The following is a 24,333-nucleotide window of genomic DNA, read 5'->3' as shown; positions in this document are numbered from 1 at the left end:
AAAATTAAATATATACAATAACAATATGAAAATGACCAGAAGAAAATTTTCTATGGAAAAAAAACTCCGTAATCTCTTCATGCCCCTTGGACTCTGAGATTTCAGTTCCAAAGCAGCAACACTGGCCTCCATAAGAGGATCCCATGGGCATATGGTTTATTCTTAATCACTTAATGATGAAAGTATCCATGGGGCCCTTCCTATGAACCAGAGGCCTGGGGAGTTTGCTGACCTTCTGTAGTGTACCCAATGTACCATGCCCACTTTTCTGAGCCTTCTAATCCCTTCTTACAACTAACAGGTACTTTCAGCTTTTCCATCGCATTTCTATAGGATAATGTCATCTCTAAACCTCTAAGCACCCATCCTATCAATGAATTGAGACAGATTCATTAAGATGTCCATGGCAGAATGTTAAATACTATGTCACAAAAAAATACCCACTAATAATAATCACTCTGTCCAATGTTTCTCAACCTCCTGTGTCAATACTTTCATTCATTTTTTTTTGTTTATATCTTCCCTGTTCCTGCTGGTATATATTAACTAGGACCTATGAATAATTTGGTGAATCCTTCTTACTGGAATATACTTCCCTAATTAAGTCATGTTGAAAACGGATTCTAGTTATTGCTCTATAACGAATAAAAGAAGATGGGGGAAGGTCTTGACGACAAAGAGCAGTATTTGTGAGGCATCTACTCTTTGTGATCTCTTTGTATGACTTCCCCGCAGAGTATGTCATTTCTGTGATTCGGGTAATTCTGGGTATACACGATTCTCAAGTGCACTACCCAGTGTCTTTATCTTAGGTCTCAAGATCTCTTTCCTTCCCCATTAGACTTGACTTTAATATGGCAAACCTGCTGGGATTATAAATTCAGTATACTTGTTAACAGCACCATTGTAATGCTCAAATCTTGGCCTTGATTTCATTATAGTCTGTTTTATAGGTGCAGAGTGAAGGTATCTTTAAACCTTGCCATGATGTCTTTTCAATTTCACAGTGTATTCTGAGCTGATAGTTAGATGAGTCTATTATTATTTTTATTAATATTTTTATTGCAATTAATAGAAGTCATGAACTTCATGTTCCTTATAATGATCATTTGTCACTGTTGTCCAAGTGCTGATATATCCCCTTCACCAGTGCTCCATTGCATTTCAGCATACATGAGAGTTAGTAATTGTGACACAAGAGTTATCACCACCATAATTACCACAAGGATGAGTCACTTGCTGCCATCCTGTCTATGAGTGATTCAATTCCAGAATTTTAATTGTGAGAGTCTGATTTCCAGGGTATATGAAGGCTACCTTGTTTGTGTTTCCTCAACAGCAGATGTTAAGACAGGATTTTGTTCTCTGCAGTTTATTTAGGAAGTGCCACAGGAGGCATGGTGATATAGTGAAAAAGTCAGGAAGGAATGATGTGAGAAAAAGGGGGTTATGCCTGGCCTGCATGGCTCAGTAATTGAGTATCGACCTATGAACCAGGAGTTCACAGTTCCATTCCCAGTCATGGCACATGCCTGGGTTGCGGGCTCAATATCCAGTGTGGGGTGTGCAGGAGACAGTCAATCAATGATTATCTCTCATCATTGATGTTTCTATCTCTCTCCATTTCCCTTCCTTTCTGAAATAAATAAAAATATATTTTTAAAAAAGAATAAGAGGATACAACTATTGGAAACTATACAGTAACACAAAGATGCTTTAAAAGGCCATATCTCAGATTCATCTCATGGAAGTCAAGGGAACTGGCATGTTTATGTAGCAACTATGATCTCTCATTTGTTGAAGGCCACTCCTGGGAACATTGTGTTCCTGAAACTTCTGGTTGCTTCCATAGCCAGGGAATGCTCTGGGATAGAAAAACGTAAGGAGCCATTGGCTTTGAATAGGACTGTCTGCAAGTGCCTTTGGGGGTTAGCTAGAGGGAACTGGGTGGAGTATTAATAATGTCTGCTACAGCCAGGGATGTAATCATCAATGAAGAAAAATTACAGTCAACTTATATTTATAGCATTCTGGGGTGGGTCACAATATTTGATAATATAAAAGTTGCTTAGCTGATAGACTAAAGATATTTGGCATAATTCTAGGAATCCCTTCAAGATTTTTCTTTATAATATGAACAATTTGAAGTATGGGAAAAATGAACGAAAGTAAGAAGGTATTGAACTGGAGTTTTGAATCACAGGATGTGAGGATGGGCTCTCACTTAGAGACTATAGAATCACTGAGAAATGGATGAACTAAAAAGAGAGAAAGACAGGTAAATTCTGGTGGCAAAAAGAATGAATTAAAGTAGAGAAAATGAAGCCTTTTAATATTCTGTTTAAAATCCTACTCTTGCTGTTTAATATATATGTCTCTAGTGTTTTTATGTGTATTTGTGTGTATGTCAAACATATAAAACTATACATGCATACATAATGCACATTTTTATTATAAAATCATCGATATATATATATATATTTCTTTACTTTTTGTAAAAATTAATTTTTGTGTGCTTCTGATGAAACTCAAAGCATCTTAAAACTCAGCCCAAACATGGTCTCAACTTTCCTTCTTTCTGATTTATGATCTGCTAAAGAAAATGGAATGAATAGGTGGATGGATGGATAGATAAACAGAAAAGCAGATACAAAAATGGAAGTTTTATAGTTATATATACATCATTAAAATATAAAATGGTCTTATGGCACTTCAGAAGGTAGTGAGATCACATGAATTTTAGCTGAGTATTAAAGAACAATTAGAATTAGGCATGCAGAGATTGAAAGGATTGAGGAGGAGATACAGACTAGAAATTTCTTGTGGAGAAAACAGCGAAAGCAATGAACTCAAAGAATATGCCAAGTAAAATCCTATCTAATAAAAGAGTAATATGCAAATGGACCATCACTCCAACACACAAGATGGACGCCCCATGTGGTCAAAGATGGCTGCCCTCATGTGGACACAAAATGACCACCACAAGATGGCCGGAAGGGGAAGGCAGTTGGGGGCAATCGGGCCGACAGGGAGCAGTTAGGCGTCGATCAGGCTGGTAGGGTAGTGGTTAGGGGGTGATCAGGCTGGCAGGCAGAAGCGGTTAGGGGCATCAGGCAGGCAAGCAGGGAGGCAGGTGAGCAGTTGGGAGCCAGCAGTTTTGGATTGTGAGAGGGATGTTCAACTGCCCACAGGGATCGGGCCTAAACGGGCAGTCGGACATCCCTCAAGGGGTCTCAGATTGGAGAGGGTGCAGGCTGAGGGACATGCACACACTTCCCATGCATGAATTTCATGCACCGGGCCTCTAGTATAATAATAACAAGAACAAGCAGTTTTGTATTTCAAAAGTGGTTGCCTAAGAAGTATTGTTCAACTTTGTTCAAAGTTGTAGCTGAAAGATGCTCCATGGTCAAATGCCTACTGCTGTTTCTTTGAAGCTCAAATGAGATAACAGATAAGGTGTATAATTGTGCATAATTACAGTAAAGTTTAGTGCTGATGAAATGGCCACAAGGGGTATTAAAATAACAAATGGCTAAGTAATGTTTCCTTGTGCCTTCTGCCTGGTATACCTAGTTAGCTTTGGGGGTAAAAATAATCAGAGGCAAAGTGTTGTCTATTGCTGGTTGATGTCCCCTTCTGGCTGATTTTCCTTTTGGCCTTTTGGGGTTCAGACTGTTCCCAGGCTTCATTTGCACACCCTTTTCTGCTCTCTCCCTGGCTAAGCACTCAGTACTTCCACAGCAGATTAATGACAGCTAATAATATCTGATATATCTGGACATTGCCACATAATGAGTTGCAGTCCCACTGGGTCCCAGAAGTGTCACCACTAACAAATTCACCAGACCTGCACATAATTAGCATGTAAAGGGAGTGATCACACAGTAAATCTGTAGAGGAAGATGGATAGCCCAGGAGAGAAAATATAAGGAGAAAGAAACCCCTCTTTATCACGCCTTTCTAAATATATGTTTCTTGGCAAAAATATTTTCTTGATAACAAACTGTGGACAGGTTACCTTTACAGTAACATTATTCCTTCCATGGCTGATAGGCAGAATTTCATTATGTCACTGCTAATGTTTCAATATTTCTGCAAAATGTCACCATATGTAAATTAGGAGAGGTTAGGGTTTCCCTTGCAGTTTTCTTTAAAGATCCATGGTCCCCTTTCCATAGCGCCCTTGGAGCTCACTTGTACACTGTTTGACAGATGGGAATTTAGTGATGGAATGCACAGAAACTTTGCCTTTACCTTACCAAGACAAAACAAAATGGCATACGTATTCACAGTCATTGCCCTAAATCAGTGGTTCTCAACCTTCTGGCCCTTTAAATACAGTTCCTCATGCTGTGACCCAACCATAAAATTATTTTCGTTGCTACTTCATAACTGTAATGTTGCTACTGTTATGAATCGTAATGTAAATATCTGATATGCAGGATGGTCTTAGGCGATCCCTGTGAAAGGGTCATTCGACTGCCAAAGGAGTCGCGACCCACAGGTTGAGAACCGCTGCCCTAAATGAATGCAACGTTAACTAGGAAGGGGAAATAGAGGGGAGGAATCCAGAAATCCACAGCGTACCCAGTATAATTACCCAAGTCAGAGCTGTATTTCTCACATGATAATGAGCATTTAAATCCATGAGGTCATTTTAGGATGCGTCTCATCCAATCAAACCCAAAGTGGAAATGTTTCTGATTACCTTTGGGCTTTGCCTTTGATCCTTCAAATCCAGCACACAAGTTCACACTGGAGTAAAGAATGCTACTTAAAGCTAACAAAAATATGGCTATGGAAATTAACCAATCAAGGGAGACACTTCTGAATTTTAGTCAGCATTTTCTTACAAGAATATTGTTACAACACCTTGATTTTTTAAAATCAAACTAAAATAAGAGCATCCCCACACAAAGCCTCAGGGAAAAGTGCACATGGAGGCTGTTTCCCTCCCTCTCACCTGTGATTTGGGGTGTGTGGGGGTGTCAGCCCTTGTATGTTATATCTCACAATGCTTCCAGCAGCCTTAGGGATGGGGGAAAGGAATCATTTCTCAAACTGGCATTCTGGAAAGACAGTCTCAGGTGCTCAGGACAGCATTGCAAGTAATCAGCAACTTGTAATCTGATAATTACCCTGCAAGGTGATCAATAGGACCCTGAAGGCCGAGTCTCTTCTTTACCTCTCAACCCACTGCTCTCAGGCTTGTGCCACTTACCCCACTGAAGTGTGATGTCGGTGACCACCACAGTGGTCACTTTTAGTCTTTTTTTTAAAAATCTTCATCTTTATCTTCAATGGGGCAATGCCAGTTGTGTACATGGCTTCAACTATCTTTATCCCTGCTAATTCCCAAATGCACACTTTCAATCCATATCTTTCTCCTGAACTCAGACCCCTTTAACCATGGAACATCTACTCCTGAATGGCTCAAAGGCTTCTCAACCTTCACAAGTCTAAATTAAACATGTGCCAACCAGAACAGTCCCAAGCCTAAGCCCTGCTCCTCTTATACTGAGAAATATGATAGCACCTCAGAGTATCCAGTGTCCAAACCTGTTTTCTGTGTCATTCTCTCCCTCACCCTTGTTTCAACCAGGGACATATTTTATTTTAATTCCTTTTACATCCATCCCCTTTTCTTCAGGTATTTACTTTATTTCCCTTCATTTCTCACCTGGAGTATAGAACATAAGCAGAATGGGTCCCTAATTCAAGTCTTATCTTTTACCCATCTTTCTCCTCTTGCTACCAGAAAGAGCTTTCTAAACATAAACACAATAATGTTATTTATTTATTGTAAATTCTTCAATGTCTCCCCATTGTCAAAATAATCAAACTAAGATCCTTAAAATAGCATGCACAGTTCTTCTAAGTGCAGAATCTTGGGTAGTAGGTACTTCATTGCCACTGCCTCAGAATCTGCATTTGTAAAAGCTCTGTAGATGATTTGAGTTCAGGTTTAAAATCTGTGAAGCATTTATACAGTGCACTGGTTCTCAAACTTGGCTGTACACTGAAATTATTTTAAAAATAATGATGCTTACGTTCTACTTTCAGAGACCCTAGTTTAATAATTTCTTAGATATGATACCAAAAGCATAATTATTAAAAAAAATTGACAATTTTATCAATTGATAATTGATAAAATGGACTTTATCAAAATTAAAAACATTCACTCTTTGAAAGACACTGTTAAGAGAATAAAGACAAGTCATAAACTGGGAGAAAATATTAGTATATAACATATCTGATATAAAACTTGTATGCAGAATATGTAAAGGAGATACAAAACCCAAAATCAAGAAGATAATATAATTTTAAAATATGGGCACATGTATGGACCTAGAGAACATTATCCTAAGTGAAATAAGCCAGTCAGAGAAAGACAAATACTATACGATTTCACTTATGTGTGGAATTTAATGAGCAAACTGAACTAACAGACAAAACAGAGACAGACTCAGATAGAGAGCAGGCAGACAGCTCTAGTGGAGAGGTGTTATAGAGTGGAGGCACTGAGCAAAACAAAAGAAAAAAAGAAAGAACTCATGGTCAGGGACAACAGTGTGGTGATTGTGGGGAGTAATGGGGTGGGTGGAGGTGGAAGAGGGTAGAGGGGAGAAAAATGGTGATTAAAAATAAAATGAATGGAAAAATGAAGTGAATAAATGCAACAAATAAAATTAATGTATATGAACTTATTGGATAAAAAAATAAAATATGTGCAAAAGATCTCCAACAGACACTTCACCACAATGACATATGAATGGCCAATAAGAACATAAAATGTTGATCCTGGAGGAGCTTGGAGGGCTCTCTTCTTTATATCCTCTTATATTTATAATGCTTATGCCACTTCATTGAAACTTTCATGCATCTGCTTCCTTTATTAGATGGCGAGTTTCTTCTGGGAAGGAACTTGGAATGCTTAATATAGGAGCTTTATATTTGGCAGGGCTAAAAATGTCACTGAACAGAAATAAGTAGATTACATTAGCCTGAGCCACACCACTGTAAGTAAATAAACTGATAATGCCAACTGATGTGGGGTTGATGGTTAGGTTTCAGGATACCATAGGGTTCCCTTAAGTACTGGCAGGCATTAAGAAGGGACATTTTTGTGTTTTCTAGAACATTTCTTGCCTCAAATCACCAAATAATAGTTACTAAGTAATAACCACTTTTATATCCAGTTCCCTTCTGCATCGTGTCCCCATCACTATGCATAAACATTAAGATAGGCAGCCTTTACAGCAAATACGATGCCCTGTACAGCCAATAGATGTTTCTCTCTTATCCATGTTTCTATCTCCCTCTTCTTCCTTTCAATAAATAAATAAATAAATAAATCCCTGATATTATGATGTCTTTTTCTCTTATTTTCCAAACAGAATACTCTCCTCAAATGTCTCTGCATATGTAAATCTTAGATATCTTCAAGGCACAAAGCAAAGCCTATCGATCCCATAGAGCCCCCATCTCTACTACTGCCCATAATGATTTCTTCCTTCTCTTGGTTTTTTTGAGTAATAATTACTAAAGAGCTTGATATATACAACTATGCAAATATATAAACAATAATAGGAGATTAAACAGTTTCTCTAGCAAGATTGTAAGCTGTTGATGTCAGGAGATATTTATTAGTATTTTATCAAACCATGACAGCACCAACTGCAATACCTTGCACGTAGCATTTTTGAGAAAATATAAAGGCAATAGTTCTTTGAAAATGTGTTCCTCATTTAGTGTCATGTTAAAAAAAATACCTGATGTTGCTCAACCAGCATGGCTCAGTAGTTTAATGTCTACCTATAAACCAGGAGGTCACAGTTAGATTTCTGGTCAGGGTATATGCCCGGCTTGTGAGCTCGATTCCCAGTAGGGGGCATGCAGGAGGCAGCCAATCAATGATTCTCTCTTGTCATTGATGTTTCTATCTCTTTCTCTGTGGGGGAGCAGAGGAAACTTGGTTGGAAAGTTTGTAAGGAGGAAATTCTGACCTAGGGGAGTTAGCTGAAGGCAGCCACCCCTAATTGTTCCTTGACCTTTCCAAACAAGTCTGTGTATGCACAGATCCTCGGGTGTTTACCAGAATCTTTATGCCTAATCTTTAGATATCCTTGCTTAAAGGACACTGCTGACACATGGGTCCTCGAAAGAATGCTCACCTCACTGATTGTATCTAAAAATTAAATCTTATCTCAAACTGTTGTTACAATAAAAGCCTGAAGAGGCAGGCAAAAGAGGCTGTCTGGTTCCTATGGTCAAACAGTCCCTTAGCCCTCTCTTTCACAGAAATGTGTGTCAGAGTAATCATTCATCCATCGCTCAGGGTCTGCTGGTCAGCCCCAGCATCTCTCCCTCTCCCTTCCTCTCTGAAAATCAATTTTATGATGCCTAAAATTGTTCAAGAAAACAAAAACTTTTGAAACATTCTAGATTAAAAAAAATAATTTGTAAAATTACTATAAACAGTAAGGGTGGCAGATAGATATATAAACCATTTAGTAAATGCAACAATTGTAAGGTAAAATCATCCTTTTATTAGCCTGAATTCAGAAAAATAAACATGTAACCACCAAAGTCTTTCTGGTATGGAAGAGAAACATTCACAGGAAGTTAATGAATTAGATAAATTTGCAGCTCTTGAGGTTATTTTGAATTATTTGTAAATTATCACCTTCAACCTATTATTGTTATTTTATATTAATACTAGTTATAATTTATTGAATGCTTATTTGTGTTAAATGTTATCATCACTTCTCCAAGAATGGAAATTTGGGGTCAAACTTGATATCCTCTATCTCATAAATTAAATTAATCCATTGCAAAGTCCTCTCATTTACATTTTCTAGTTCCAGTCTCTCTCTAGAATGTTCACTCCCCCCCACCCCCCATGTCTACACAACCACTTCCCTAAGCCAGGCTGCCACTGGGACTCAGGGGATAGCCTCTCCTAAGTGTCATTTTCTCATACACTGTTCACCTTTCTTCAGTCAGGTCTCAAAATAGCATCTCAAGTAGTCATTTGTTCCCCCAATCACAAACATGACCACATAGTCCCTACTCAGCAGGGTGATGAAAGATTGGAATTGGGAAAATATCCAGCAGTTTTCATGAAGGTCATTATCTTCATCATGTTGTTGGCGATGGCCTCAAAAAGGCTGCATTACAGAGATAGATCATTTTGAAGTAACAAACAAACAAAATGATAAAGAAAAAGTGAACAGTGCCATTCATCTCAGCAAATAATGAATAAGTATTCCCATGATGGATGTAATTATAGTTAATGCTTACTGAGCACCAACAATGAATCAAGGCTTTCTTGAATTCACTTCTCAACAATCACATAATGCAGGCTCTCTTATTAACCTTATTTTATAGGTGAGGTATTGTAGCTGTTGTAGCTTTGATTTGATAAGGGACTTGATTAAGGTTATACAGCTACTAAGAACCAAAAACCCAGAGATAACATTCATTCCAAAACCTGCACGTACAGATCACAAGATGAGTGGTTCTCAGCACCCCCTGATTCACAGTCTATTTAATAATGGGTGGCCTTAGCCAGTTTTGCTCAGTGGATAGAGCATCGGCCTGCAGACTGAAGGGTCCCTTGTTTGATTCCGGTCAAGGGCACATACCTTGATTGCAGGCTTATCTCTGGCCCGGGCCCTGATTGGGGTGCATGCAGGAGGCAATCCATCGACGTGTCTATCTCACATCAATGTTTCTCTCGCATTGTCTCTCCCACTTCCACCTTCTCTAAAAATCAACAGAAAAATATACTTGGGTGAGGATTTAAATAAATTAATAAACAAATAATAATGGATATTTTTTAAATTTCTATTTTACCATCCTGAAATAAAACTTATAGATAATATAAGCTGCCTAAAATTGTAATGTGAAAATTAGTCTAAAGTTAAAAAGGAGTATAAACATAAAGGAGAATGAAAAATAAAATATTACAAATAAAATTTGAAAGTGTACATTTTATTATGTAAATATTTGGGCACAGTGATGCCAGAAGACATAACAAAAAGTCAGATGTTTACAGCTGAAATGCCATAAATGCGACAGCTTTACATTTGGAACAATACAGATAAGCTATCTTGGTGCTGGGTGATGAAGAGCAGTAATGCAGTCAGTGACATGCTTTTCCAAAATGGTGAACAAATCATAGTAATTTCCAAATGAAGTGAAGTAACATCTTCATCAATTTATGTGACAGTTGTATTTCTAGAACATTCTAAGTAGATTGAAATTAAGTAAAAATAAATAAACAACACTGGCAACAACTTTTTGTTCCTACATTTTCTGAGTTAGGTTCTAGGTTCAGATAAACAGAATTTTATATACAAGAAATTCTAGCAAGGTGAACACAAGTCATGTGATGCATAGGCAACTCCTTGTAGACCAGGACCACACAATGTAGTGATATCTAAGTCCTCTGGCTTCTGCCCTGCCCACCCCCCACTCCCCAGTGCTACCATCATCCTTTCAGTCATTGTGGCTCTCAGAAATGCCCCCACAACTATCCTAAATGTCTCAAGGGGTTGAATTGCCCCACTGAGAATGACTGCATTCCACAACAGTCACTTTCATATACACTGGTGGACATGTGCCTCTCTTGATAAACAAGAACCAAATTTCATACTTTCAACTTGGAATCTCAGGCTCATTAATCATACAAACACAGTATTATATTATTTGAATTTGAAGAGATTTTGTGTCCTAATATGTGGTCTATCTTTGAAAATGTCCCGTGTGCACCTGAGAAGAATGTATATTCTGTACCTTTGGGGTGAAATATTCTGAAGATGTCAATTAAGTTCATCTGATCTAGTGAGTCATTTAGGATTGCTGTTTCCATGCTGATTTTTTGTTTAAAGGATTTATCCAGTGGTGTCAAGGGATATTAAATCACCTACTATGATTGCATTGCTGTGGATCCCTTCCTTTATATCTTCCAAAAGTTTGTTTTTTATTGTATTTCGGTGCTCCTGTATTTTGTGCATATATGTTTACCAGATTATATCCTCTTGTTGAATTGCTCCCTTTAGTATTATGAAGTGACCTGCCTTATCTCTTGTTAGTGCCTTCACTTTGAGGTCTATTTTGTCAGATATAAGTATTGCTACCCCAGTTTTTTTCTCATTTCTATTTGCCTGAAAAGTTTTTTCCATCCCTTAACAGTCTGTGTGAGGCCTTTGTTCTGAGGTGTGTCTCTTGAAGACAGAAAATATATAGGTCATGTTTTCTTATCCATTCAGCTACCCTATGTCTTTTTATTGGGGCATTTAATCCATTTACATTTAAGGTTATTATTGATAGGTACTTGTTTGTCTCCATTTTTACTCTTTAAGCAGGTGCTCCTTCTTCCTTTTCTATTTCTCCTTTTTACACCAGTCCCTTTAGCATTTCTTGCATTGATGACTTAGTGGTAATAAACTCCCTTAGCACTTTTTTTTTCTGTGAAGCTCCTGATTTCACCTTCAATTTTGAATGATAGCCTTGTTGGATAGACTATTCTTGGATTCAGTCTCTTGCTTTGCATCACTTCGTATATTCCATTCCATTCTTTTCTTGCCTGATGTGTTTATGTTGAGAAATCAGTTGATATTCTAATGTGCAACAATGAACATCTACTGAGTAAATGGAACTAACTAAAAGTTGATACTGTAAAAAACATGTACCTCCACTACATTTGGGTTCCAAGAAGCTTCTATGAAATAGAATTGATAACATCTAATAATCAACAGATATAAACAGCTAACAAGGATGGGCAAGGTACTTGAAACTTTTTGGATGTGTTATGTATCCTATTAAATATAATTTTTAAACAAATGTGCAACTTTAAAAGGTTAATTATTTGAGGGTACTCTGCCATGGTGGACTGAACCAATATCATTTGGTGTTAGACCCACAGAAAATTTTATTTAGAAAAGTCATTCTTTCACAGGTCACATCTCTGTATTTTCTAGTCTAAAAAGCCATGTATCTACTGCTTTGAAAAGTAATGTTGTCTATTGTTTCTGTTTCATATTTATAAACACACATGTGTTCATGTATATACATATACATATGTGTGTGTGTGCATGTGTAAGTAAAACAAAAAGCCTTTGTAAATAATTCTGATTTTAGTGTAAAGGTTAGGAATGTTAAAAACTACTAAATGCCAAGAAATTTTTGTAATTGCTTCTTTTGATCTTTTCAACAGCCCTAAAACACGAATACTACTCACTTCCTTCCACAGAGGAAGGAACTGATACTTGAGAAAGTAGATGGTTCTTCCAAGACCAAGAAACAGGCAAATTATAGCGCCAAGCCAGGCATGGCTGATGTTAGAGCCTGTGCCCTTTGTCCTAAGCCCTGTTGTTGCAAACGTATCCAATAATGCTTAATTGAATTGAAATATTAACTCAGCTCACTGAAGGCAACATTGTAAGAAATAGAACCATTACAATGAACCCCCAAACCCATAAAAGCAAAGATGCTTGGATGCTGTCCAGCATCTACTATGTTCCAGCCTCTGTTCATGAGTCAAAACTGACATCTCAGAAGAATGCTCAGAAGTTGGTGCTACTTTATTCATTTTGCAGATCTAGAATTGAGGCTTAATGTGGCTAATTATTTGCTGAAGGTAGCACAACACAACAGAACTAGGGCCTGAATCCAACTCAGTTATTCCAAAGCTAATGCTTAAAACCAATTGAATTGCAGGCAATCCTTTTTCTCTGCACTACTGTCTTGGTTTTAAATAAAATTATATTACATTTCTAATTGAAGATCATTTATAACTAATGTTTTTTTTCAAGTAAAGTAAAAAGAAACTCTATAATACCATACCTGACTTATACCTACTGAACTACTTAGTTTCTACATGAAATGTAAAATAGAAGAATGCATACTTATCTATTGAATTTGTTTCATGCAGAAAGTTTATTCTCATTATTATTCAAAAAAAGTGGAATGGAAATCTGAATTTTTAGGTTAGCTAGTAAAAAACAAATTTGTTTTACAAGCGCTAATTAATAAATGCTCAATACTTAGAATAGTGCCTAGCTCATTATATGTACTTATAACTCTTAACTATGACTATTTTGTAATTATGTAATGGGAACTTAATCTGTGGTTTATTCTTCTTTTGGAGGATGACTTTCCTTCATTGTTGCCATTTCTTTCAATTTTAAGAAACCCTCTGTGTTCTAAATATAACAATGATCCTTTAACAAATCCTAACTAGTCATATACTTTTAAGCTCAAAAGCCAAACTCATGGGAAAATTATGCCAAAAGCTTAATTTGTATTCTAGAAACAAAATGACCAGCTGGTTAGCAGGCTATTTCAGAAAATTTTGGCAAGTAGCAAATTCTTTGGAAATAATTTTAAGATGGCTCTGTGATCACATTGTCCCGAAATACAAAAGTGCACAAAGTGGGTCTTTCTTCTGGGAAAAGCCACATATAAGAAAAAGACACATGATAATATGCTTGGAATGTGACCCCATAGTGAAAAATGCCTTCCTTCTATCTCAAGTTTGTAATTTTAAAAAAAATGCATTATTTCACAACAGGAAACCACTGGGGATGATGATGGGCATAAAATATGCTCAGACAAATCAAGCTGGTTTAATACGTTTTGACTCTGCCATCTTTGTTTTCTTCTCTTGAACATGCACCGGTATTCCTTTGTTTATAGCTGTTGCACAGGAGAAAACTAGTGCCTTACATGCATGAGAGATCCATCATATGGTTTACCTGGAGGAAATTTAAATGATACACAGTGTAATAAGGCAAATAGAATGTTAGGAAATTATTCAGCAAATCTGATTGGCCAACATTCAGGGCAGTAATTCCTTAGACATTCCATTCTCAGTATGATCTTGCACTACCCTCAGAGACATGAAAAAATATGCCCTTGTTGTAGAACCCCCATGGGAAGTAAATGCAAATCAGTGTACTTCCTCTTGTTCTTGTTCTGCATAAAGAGCCTGAAGGGCAAAGAACAGGTGTCATAAAAGCACCTCAGGAGCATATCTTTATTATTACTAATAAGAATAAAATGCAACCTTTGCATCTATAAGTAAATCATGGGAGGTACATATTTTTTCTCAGCTTTTAAAATCAATGATATGTATTATGGTACTTTCTTGGGATTAATCACTAGCTGAAGTTTTGTTACTTTGATATGAAACAAAGTTCAGTAATCAATCCTGAAGAAATTCTCTGCCTCTCAGTCAATGATATGGGCCACCCTTTGCATTATTGCTCCCTCTCAAACTCAGGGACGCTGCTACGAAGACACCACTCTAGGCATAGAGTTTATGGGTCAACCAAACAAAACCAACAAAATGGGGGAGGCCTCATAGCTTATCCTGGACTATTTATTAGAGTCAGAATTTAAATAGAATTTACCAAGTAATTCTATTAGTAAGTATATTGCAGTGCTTCTCGGTCCAACATTTTGTGAAGAGCGCATTTGCCCTTATCAACCTGCCCAGACACCTTTTGTTTCAGAAGTTTGCAAAACAATTTCCAGAGGAGCAGAAGCAAGCAGTAGTACTTGACTCTCTTCCAAAGGTGTAGCCAGTGGTGTAGCCACTGGTACTAACCCTCATTTACAGGGGAAAAATATGTTAGGGAGGAGCTTAGTATCAGTAACAACCTTTCCTGTGGGGTGAACATAACAAGTTGTGTGAGTGTTTACTAATCAGAATAAGGCTGTGGTGGAAGAAGAGGGATCATTTCTGATAATGGCTAAATATGAAGTTTAATGAGAATACTAAGTAGTCATTGAATATGACATTAGGCATGGGAATTAAAGGTTGGTGTTTCTATGTGATAAATACATTCATTATTTTGTTTCTAATTACATATACCTATATTACTAAAATTACAAAGATATTTTTAGTAATTCAGATACATTTAAGGATTAATGAATTAGCATTTGTATTATTTTTCTGTTGCATTGAGGGAACAGATAATTTGGTGTTTGGAAGTAACTATAAAATGAAGATGTAATATAAAGAACTTCCACAGAAATATACTGAGCTCACTTTAGAATCTGTGATTCCCCTCCCCAAACTTCACCAGCCTTTGCCTCATAGAAGTTTCTCTTTTTGGATTAACATATCCAGACACAAGTTCATAAAAGGGGCCAAACACCAATAATGAGAATAGATCTAAAAGTTGAAGTTGTAGAATAATTATTCTCAAATGTCTTTACTAAGAATGATAGTATTCCAAAGGTTCCTCCTGCTGCTTTCTTCATTGTTCAGGGCACTCCTACTTAAGGCAAGAAAATTTTAAATCCTCTCATTATCTCAGAGACAGTGTGACAAAGAAGAAAGTACACTTTCTGAGAACATAAATGACATACCCTATAAGACAACCATGTTCTACCTGTGGGCTCTCTCTTAATTTTAGAGATCAGCTCTAAAAAGTGACTGATAGTACTAGCTTGGACTTGAATGGCATTTTATAATTTTTGAACACTTTTTCATGTAATCTCAAATATCCCCATCTCCATTTTTTAAAAAATATATTTTAATTGCTTTTAGAGAGGAAGGGAGAAGGAGAGAGAGATAGAAACATCAATGATAAGAGATAATCAGTGATTGGTTGCCTCCTGCACACCCCTACTGGGGATCCAGCTTGCAACTGGGCATGTGTCCTCGACTGGAATCAAACCCAGGACCCTTCAGTCCACAGGCCAATGCTCTATCCACTGAGCAAACCAGCTAGGGCCATTTTTTTGATGAGGACACTAAAACTAGGAAAAGCTAAAAGACTCTCTAACACCTAAAAAGTGACAGATGATGGACTGTGTATAGAGCATAAATCAGCTAAGATTTTTCCCTAGAATCTTCTCCTTCTATGGCCTTCAGGAAGAATAGCACAAGACACAGCCTTTAGAAATCTCTCTTCAGGCCCTGGATGGTGTGGCTCAGTTGGTTGAAGCATCATCCCATATATTGAAAGGTTGCCATGTTTGATTCCTGGTCAGGGCACATACCCAGGTTGTGGGTTAGATCTCCAGTTAGGACGTGTGCAGAGGGAGCAGATTGATGTATCTCTTTCTCATCGACGTTTCTCTCTCTCACCCTTCCTCCTTCTCTAAAAATCAATAAAATTTTTTTTTAATTTATCTTTCAACACTAATCCTATAATGGAGGCATAAAAGGAGGAGATCGGTTCATGAAAGTTTGCAGAAGAGAAATATTGTTTATCTTTTTATACATTTTCAAAGAAAATTGGAAGTCTTATGTAAGAACAAAACTATTAGAGTTACAAGTTGAAAAGTGCTTAATAACTGATCTAAACCATAACTATGACTTAGGGACCCTATAGGTAGGCAAAGGAGGAGGCAGTGGGGGACATCTGTAATAGTGTCAAACACTTAAAAAAAAAAGAACTAGTTCAGAGTTCACTTCTATCATTATATTTTGCTTTTATAAATTCTCCTTCAGATTTTCTACTCTAATTTGAGTTTTTGAGAAAACTAAATGTCTTTATCATGGAATCCATTTATGGTTTTTAAGATGTATAATGTGAACATTATATAAAATTTTACTTTGAAAATTTTTTTCTCTTACTTTTCACTGACTAAACTCTGAGTTAAGATTTGCATTCTTAATAATAGGGGCTCATATAAAAAAGTCAGTAAATAAAAGGAGTAGAACTTTTGCATCTTGAAAAGAGTAATATATAGTATCTTGTATCCTAATTAGGTAGAACAAATATGCTACAATTTGTAATTATTATAGCTATTACCATTACTTTTAATGAATCTATTCTTGAATTAAGGTTCTCTTTGGTTTATTCACGGTATTGTAAGGACTGTTATAAAAAATGAGCAAGGCTTTCAGCCATTTATAATAAAAGCTGAATGACTAAACAGATTTACATTTTTTTATTTGCATTAATGAGTTCATCCCCAAATATATATGCAATAATATATAAAATTAAGTTATAAATGTAGGGATGTGCTCCAAGTCACCATGAAAATCTGCATGCAAATGCATAATAATCACAAATCTACAATATTACAATATTAAAAAATACCCACAATTAAATTATCATGTGGAAATAATCATAATGTTATTGGAAACTCAATTATTGTGGCAACCCTTGTCAGGGAATTAGCAGAGTATGGCAAAGGCAAGTCAGACCTGAATTCATCAAATATATATTATCACAATATTACATGTTCACTTCGATTCCATGCAAAGACAAACATCCTCCCTCACTAGTATCTGCTCAATGCATTTGTATTATTCATGAACAACTCTGTGATCTATTATACATACAAAACTGATTGTATGCTTCTTGCTGCAGGCTATGGTGTGGAGACACAGAATTAATTTTATTATATACACATGCATGATAATTGTGAAGGATTCAGTCAAATACCAAACTCTGCTCCTGTGCCCCATTATTCTACTTTCCAAAAGAAGAGGTCTAAGGTCAGAAGCAATTTCTCTTTGTGACAGTGAAACTCTTTGTCATTTAGAGTAGAAAGTTCCTGGATACTAATGACCTCCAACTATGAAAAATAGTCTATATACTTCTCTCTCCCAAAGCAAATAATTAAGTTCATTTTGTAGACACCCTAAAACCTTTCGTGAAGCAACCTCACTCTAAGGACTGTTTAGGAATTGCTGGATGTGGCCACCTTGTATCTGGTCAGTTCCTCTGCAGGGACAGCTGGGTGAGATTTTACACTGACCAGGGCTAACGCAGGATTTAAAGGTAACATCAATTTGCAACTTGAAGGCAGGCTACAAGGCTACTTCCTTCCTCAGCAAGTGTCCTTCCCTGTTTCACCACTTCCTCTCTTGAACTCATTATAAATGTTTCTGTTTCTTTTCCTAAATTGTAATATTCTTGGAAGGCCTTCCTTATTTTGATGTTTTTCATCCTACTGTCCCCTTGCTTTGCAGAATGCTATGACATAAGAGAAAATAAATGCTTTTTTATAAGTTTAAGTTATTACTCCAGTACTGCTATCATAATCGTATTTTTTGGATTATTCTATGTCAGTTCTGTCCAATAGAAATATAATGTAAGCCCAGTGCAATTTTAAATTTTCTAGTGGCTATATTTTATAAAATGTAAAAAAAGATACAATTAATATTAATAATGTTTTATTTAGCCCCATATATCTAAATTATTATTCTTTCAACACATATTCAATATGAAAAATTATAAATGAGATGATTTAATTTTGGTGTGTATTTCATACTTACAAGCATGTCTAAATTAGGACTAGCCACATCTAATTGCTCAGCATCCGTAGGTACTAGTGGTTGCATATAGGACTGAGCAGGTCTCCACTGGTAATTCACTAAAACCAGTGACATTGGGGGAACCTGTTCAGGTGTCTATTCTGGATGCATTGATTATCAACTGCTTTCACTTTTTAATTGGTTTTCCACATGTCATGTGGGTATGATATCAGATTCAGAGAACATTTTTATAATTAGAGCCAAAAAAATAACTAAAAATAATTTTGGAAAAGGCACTATGTTGTATCTGTCATGGACAAACCTTCTAGAAGTAGTAGATGGGAATGTCAGTCTTATGTACACCCCCCTTTTATACTATTTGAGTACAACATGTATGAAAAAAGGTGATGCCAGATAAAATGAGCATAATTTGGAGTCAGACAAATCTAGGACAAAATCATATCTCTGCCCCTGAGGCCATATTTCTGAGCTTTGGGTTCCAAATCTATAAAGTGAGGTAACAGTATCCAGCTGTTGGGTATGTTGTGAGAATTAAATGAGATGTAAATTGTGTAGCATAGTATCTAGCATATATTAGACACCCAGTAAATATTAACTATTACTATTTTTATCATTGTTTTTATGATTATTTAATGACCCCTAAATTTTCAAGTCTTCATAAAAAATGAGAATGTCCAGTCCTTCTGGATCCCAGCTGGAAAGATGAACCGTCGACAAGTTGGGTAAACTCTATATGGACGATACAAAAAGCACCCCACGCAAAGTGTCTTTTCAGTGTTTTTCTATTCTGATGATGTTAAGATAGAGAACAGACTGATGTTTATCAGATGGGAGGGGATGAGGGAATGAATGAAAGAGATGAAGCAGTTGAGAAGTAGAAATTGGTAGTTACAAAATAGTCACTGGGATCTAAGGTACAGCGTAGGGGACATAGTCAATAATATTGTAATAATGATGCATGGTGCCAGGTGGGTACCTGAAATATCGGGGAACCACTTTGTAAAGTATATGATTGTCTAACCACTATGTACACCTGAAACTAATACAAAATAATGAATTGCAAACTGTAATTGAAAAAAAAATTAAGTGGAAATAAAAGCAGATGACTGTGTGAGAGTTTTTTGGAAATTTTAATAGGGAATTACGAATACCAGTAACTTCTAAAACATGTATTTAAAGAGTGTTTGTTCAAATTAGACATCTTTATAATTTTTTAATCTCCTTTACAGTATGAACCTGTCACCCCTCCTTTCCTAAATGTTTGGCTCTCCTGTGTACCTAAAAAAAAATGCATTTGGTAAAAACTGTCTGCAGGAGTAGAGAGAGGTGAGGGGGCATACTATGCCCAATGCTAAAGTATGTTTAAAATCATAAAATCAAGTGTTGTAGAGTCACAACTGTTTTCCTGTGTTTCATATAGGCATATGTTTCAACAGGCTCAGCCATGGTTTGCTGTAAAGCATTTATAACAGCATGCTCTAAAACACTGCCGATATAATGAAGCGCTTCTCAACAAGCAGCAACACGATCATGGCAAAGGTGAGGCTCGGGGAGGAGGTTTTTAGGAGAACTTTCCTGAAACTTAAGTGTTTCATAACCTTCTGACAGGCTTGTTTGCTGCTTCTCTAACTTTCCAAAAACTTCGGATGTATTAAGAGACCCGGCCAATATACTTTTTTTTTTTCAGTTTGCTTTTACCTTTGGTTCTATAAATTAATGAATTCGGAAGCTTCCATAGCTTCCCTGCCAATTATCTTGTGTGCCGTGTGTCACTCTCTAGTGCCTTTCTAACCTCTTTTAGTCTACGAGCAAGTTCTTTTCAAGTTAACCTTGAATAACCTAAACTTCATATTAGCTCCAGACACTTAGATGTTCAGCAGGAGGACACTCCTCAAGGTGCATGACATAGATTCCTATCAGAGAGGTCAGGCAGCCAATGATATATTCATATCTGTTGAATGATATTTGTAAGCCCTGTGTCTAGAATGTGGCTGTATTGTGAATAATGTGCTATAATACTCTTAGAAAAGCTTTTTTGAGTTTGTTTCTTATTTCCTGGTTTCACTACATGCTATTGTCACACACTGGTGCTTCCTCTCCCTCTATCCAGTCTTCTTACTAACAGTCCTTTCCATGTACAGTGGGCTAGTGGAAACAGAAAAGAAAATTAAAATACACTTTGATTGTTGGCCAGTTTTCCTCTTTTCTCCTAGACCTCTAGCCCAGCGCTGTCCATAGAAATGTAATGAGTCACAAATGTGAATCATATGTAATTTGAAATTTTCTAGTATCTACATTACAAAAAGCAAAAGGAACAGGTTAAATAATTCTATTTTATTTAACCAAATATATCTGAAATATTATAAATGTAACATGACCAATATGACAAATATTAATGAGATACTTTTCACTCCTTTTTTTGTACTAAACCTTTGAAATCCCGGTGTGTTTTACATTTATGTACTTCTCACTTCAGGCTTGTCACTTTTCACGTGCTCATTGGCATGTGTGGCTACCATATTGGACAGGCAGATCTAACCAACTCATGGCCTTTCTCAGCCTGAACTGCAGAATACTGCTACCAATAAATGAAACAAAAGCTTTCTTTCCACAAAGCCCAACTGCTGAATACCGACTGACATTTGAACAAAGAAAATGTCCTTATATTTAAGCATCAGAACTATTACTTTTCCAATAATGCACAACCCGTGGGTCACTTCGGGCCATTTCTCATGATTTGCATTAGGTGTTCTTTGAGACACAACATTAATCCAGTAATAATTAAAATGATATACTGTACTATTAACATTCTCAAATCTTTAAAGCAAAGTGATCTATGCCTGCAGCACTGCCCAGACTGGCTAATTAAACAGCATACAGTTGTAAATGGCTATTGTAAGCATTTCCCTATTTAAAAATACAGCTTTGGGAAGTGCAGTTTATAGTGACAGGGGTGCTACCAGGATTGATCAGCTTTAAATAGAAGCCAAAGCAGCACAAATATCGAGTTTTACTTGAGAGACTGGTATCATGTTTTACTGCTAATATGGGGGCTTTGGCCACAAATGGGCCTCCTGTTGGCTGGCAGGCCAGAGGCCAGCGTATGCCAGACACTCAGTGCGGCTGAGGTTGCAGGATGACAGTGCTGTAGGCGTGGACTCCTCCAGGTGTTCCTCCACATGTGCGTCAGCATTCCAGGGAGACATACCAAACATCCCAGCAGGAGCAACACAGCTCCCATCCACCCAGCAACCTCTAATCTGCCATGATCTGTCCCAGCCAAGGGGTTTGGGTGTGTAAACTATAAAAAGACTTGTCTTCATTCTCTCTCTGTTTTTCTCTTTCTGCTGAAATTAGAGCTGAATTGTTGGCTTCTTGTTCCACCACTAATCAAAGATAGTCACTTCTCAGGTTTTTTTACATTCCTTTTTTTAGTTTTGAAGAGCAAGCCTTCTTTGAGTGTCTTTAATTTCTAGAAATGGAGCTAAAATAGGGAGGCAGTCACATCAACAGAGAGGGAGTGGCAACCTCTTTTGTACATTTCACCTCCTTTCAGAACCTCACAGAGGAAGCCTCAGATTAACTTCATCAGCCCCAGGTAAACCCTGGAAGTAAACTCAGTGACACTGCCTTCTCTATTTCCACATGCCAATCACCTGTAATGACCTTTATGTCATCAAATATCATTTTCCCTGCATCAGGAGTCTGTAACATGCTCTGTAACAGAGGCTGGCACAGAGTTAGTGCTCAAGAATGAATGAAAAATGAGTAAATGAGTGAGTGAATGAGTAAGTTACTCAAAGTCAGACTATCTGGTGACTTCTGAGTCTTAAGTTTGAATGTGGACATTTTACATATTATATCAAAATATGTAAGGAAACTTAAGTTGTAGAAACTAGGTTCCTCTGAATTCCTGCTTTTGCTATTTCTCCAGGTTCCCAAGATTGGAGGACAAGTGAAAGTATATTTTCCTAGATGAACTCCAAAGTAGGATTAAGAATAAAGTACTGCTATACCAGAAAAAGGGTTAGGACTGTGGTTCAGAATGAAATTGCTGAAGAGGCAATATTGCTGTTTGCTCAGGATAATTCTTCTTGGTATCTAGGCATCCAGAAAAGCTATTTTAAAAACATGTATCTGGATAAGTAGAGGTTTTGAGTTATCCCTTTTGCCTAACAATCCTTATAGCTTATATTTACCTAGAGTTTCCATTGAATCTGAATAGTGTAATAGAATAACACATATTCCATGCCAGAGTATGACATGGTAGGCAAAGCACTGAATCTTGGGAGTGTTCTAACACACAGCTCTCTAATGTCTCAACTTGCCTAAAAGGAAGAGTGAGTTGGTCACCAAACAGATGCCTGCAGTAATTAGGTGAATAATACAGGTCAAACTCCAACTATATTTTATAAATACTTATGGATGATCCATCTTGATCAGTGTTTCTAATTGCAATTGTTCACCCTGACAGAACTGTTACGGTGGCCACATTAAATACCAGAGGATATTGTCAAATCTGGACATGATATTGATTGTAGCATATCCTCTTAGAATGGACTTTTCCTGTCAGGTAATTTGCACAGTTTCGCAACAGGTACCATGAAGTTCCACTTGGCTTCAGCCAACCTGAGGCAGATTGAGATTACTGTGTAAAATACAATTTAAGGCAATGGGTAGCAGCCGAGGAGTAAAAAAACTGAGAAATAATATTTGGGGACTATGGTAATGAAGCACTGAGTGATTCATTTTCTATTAAGATCTTCTCTGCCGAAACCGGTTTGGCTCAGTGGATAGAGCGTCGGCCTGCGGACTGAGGGGTCCCGGGTTCGATTCCGGTCAAGGGCATGTACCTTGGTTGCGGGCACATCCCTAGTGGGAGATGTGCAGGAGGCAGCTGATCGATGTTTCTCACTCATCGATGTTTCTAACTCTCTATCTCTCTCCCTTCCTCTCTGTAAAAAATCAATAAAATATATTTAAAAAAAAAAAAATCTTCTCTAGAATATCCTGTTTGGTATTGTCAATTCTGAAGGACACATAAAACTATCATATATGTAATAATATGTATAGATAGATAATACATATAGAGGTTTAAGACATTAGGCACACTATTTTTATATGAATCACTTAGCCCAGTGACTAAATAAATACTTCATTTTTCAAAAGATATATTCTGATATCATATGGACATGAAAAATCCAAAATAAAGCAGAATGTATGCATTACAGTGCTCTAGACTATTAAGATACTTCCTGGTTGGAGTGATACTTTGAAACTATGTAAGAAAATTAATCATATTCTAACTATCACCTGCCCTAATCTATAATAATAAAAGCGTGATATGCTAATTAGACAGGACTTTTTTTGGGGGGGATGACCTTCTGGATGAAGCTGGGGCTGCGAGGGCCAAGGCAGCCGGGGCTGCAAAGGCCTACTCTTGCACGAATTTCATGCATCTGGCCTCTAGTTTATGTATAATAGCATTTATGTGGACTGGTTCTAAACTGTTATTCATCTTCTTTGTGTAGTTAGTTTTTACTAAGGCATAAATAAAATTAACATCTGTCCAATTAGTACACTAAAGGAAATGCCAAACTGTCATTTCCTTAGACAGCAGATGAAACAAATTTAAAAATTTATATTTATACTGTCATAGGTACAATCAGTAAGTAATATGCACAATCACAGGAATAGGAATTGTACACAAGATAATTGGTGCACTGACCACCTCTTGGCCCTTGTCCCCTGCCAGCATGCTCTAATCATCCAATGGCAAACAGGGAACCAGGGGTGGGGGACGTGGGTGGCGCCAGGTCAAGACCCCCACCCCACCAGTTGCCCCACACACAGAGGGCAACCCGGGGCAGGGGCAGGGCAGGCGAGTGGGTGGGAATGGCCAACCTCTAGGTTCCTCCCCCAAGCCAGCAAGCTCCCATCACCTGATGGAGAAAAGGGAGCCAGGGGTGGGTGGTGGCAAGGGGTGGGGCTGACTTCGGGTAGCTGGGGAAGATGGCCCTGATCACAGGCAAGGCCTAGGGACTGTACCCGCTCACAAATTTCGTGCTTTGGGCCTC

This window comes from Myotis yumanensis, unplaced genomic scaffold (genome assembly GCF_028538775.1).
Source record: "Myotis yumanensis isolate MYYU_CA2020_CCGP unplaced genomic scaffold, mMyoYum1.0.hap1 SCAF_2, whole genome shotgun sequence".
NCBI lineage: Eukaryota > Metazoa > Chordata > Mammalia > Chiroptera > Vespertilionidae > Myotis > Myotis yumanensis.
The sequence above is the reverse complement of the archived record's forward strand: the minus strand, read 5'-3'. Positions refer to the sequence as shown.